The following is a 1,397-nucleotide window of genomic DNA, read 5'->3' as shown; positions in this document are numbered from 1 at the left end:
TTGTTCTCTATGTCCTTTTGTATTTTTTTTTGTTGTAGTTTAGCCAATGACTGGATGAGTATATGATTTTCCGATTATGTAAATGTTGAGAAGCTTTTTCTTACTGGTGTGCATATATGAGCCAAATGTAAATGTGCAATTCTCACATCAAAAGGAAAACTGAAGTCTCTAGGTTGCAGGCTGAACAACTGGCAGCATCCTGTCCCAGCCAGAGTGTGATCCTGTGTGGTTCCACGTAGACGTATGGAACACGCTTGAGAAACCCATCATCTACACTGGAGGTTGGATGTGGAGGAGTGAGGAAAAAGAAATAAAGAAAACAACATTTGAGAAGTAATTAAATTACATTCATGGGGAAACAATTATGCTCATAGGATTCATTTTTCATTGTTGGTGAGTTGGTCGGAAGCGTCAGTGACAGTGACACTTCACATGATGTGACTGGTTGCAATGAGCGTTTTAGTTCAGATCAAACAGGAAAAATTAAACATTTTACAGCTTGAGAACTTACAACTCATACACGATGATGTCTGGAAACCATAACTGCTGGATGAGATTGCGTTACGTTTATTGAGTGTATTATGTTTGTGTTACTTACCACTCTCAGCCACAAGAAAGTAGTGAGTATCTGGGTTTTCTCACTATGAAATACAGTAAACAGCAGGTCAACTTCATATCAAGCTGATTGCTACCCTCTAACAATATGCAGTGAAGTTTGCACTTATATAGATTGACAATTGTATTACACTAAACATCTGTCGATCTCACATTCCCTATTTCAGCTTCTCTCATAACTTGTTTAATCTAGATTCAGATGCTCTTACTATTTTTCTTAGATTGCTAATTGACAAACTCACCACTCCCAGAACAGCATAAAGGGTGAAGGAGATGTTGGCTATGGTGGGATTGCTAAGGTTCACTACTGGCCTGAAGGATTGTAGGTCAAACACAGCCTGTATGGACTCGTAGGTTGGACCGCTGTGCCCAACTTTACAGGACAGTTTACTGTAACATAGAGACACTGACGAGAAAAAACTTTTATAAAATTAAATTACATCTTAATTGCACATTCAAACAACAAAATACTTTGCATGTACAGGTTTGTTTACAAATGGTTATGGTATATAATGGTATATATTATTAAATATGTGGTGATAGTTAATATTTAACTCAAATATTCTTTTATAAAGTTATTTTTTTAAGAAAGCAGACATTTCCATTGTCATAATCAATGCATAATCCACATAAAAAAGGTCTGTTCCAGCTCCATCTGTAATCAAATAAAACTGAATATTATTGTAGACTTGAATATCATTGAAAATGGAAAAGAAAATCCGAAAGCCAAATAGCCAGATACACTGAGTAGTGTTATGATATTGACATTATATAGCATGGGG

General features: G+C 35.9%; 1 pseudogene; it reads right to left on the bottom strand.

The window, feature by feature from the left end:
* LOC118322037 overlaps nt 1-1,397 on the bottom strand; it is a 23,737-nt pseudogene that overhangs the window by 16,286 nt on the left and 6,054 nt on the right.

Source organism: Morone saxatilis, unplaced genomic scaffold (genome assembly GCF_004916995.1).
Source record: "Morone saxatilis isolate NCDOM2014 unplaced genomic scaffold, NCSU_SB_2.0 Contig12, whole genome shotgun sequence".
Classification (NCBI taxonomy): domain Eukaryota; kingdom Metazoa; phylum Chordata; class Actinopteri; family Moronidae; genus Morone; species Morone saxatilis.
Note: the sequence above shows the minus strand (reverse complement) of the source record. Positions and strands in the feature narration are given on the sequence as shown.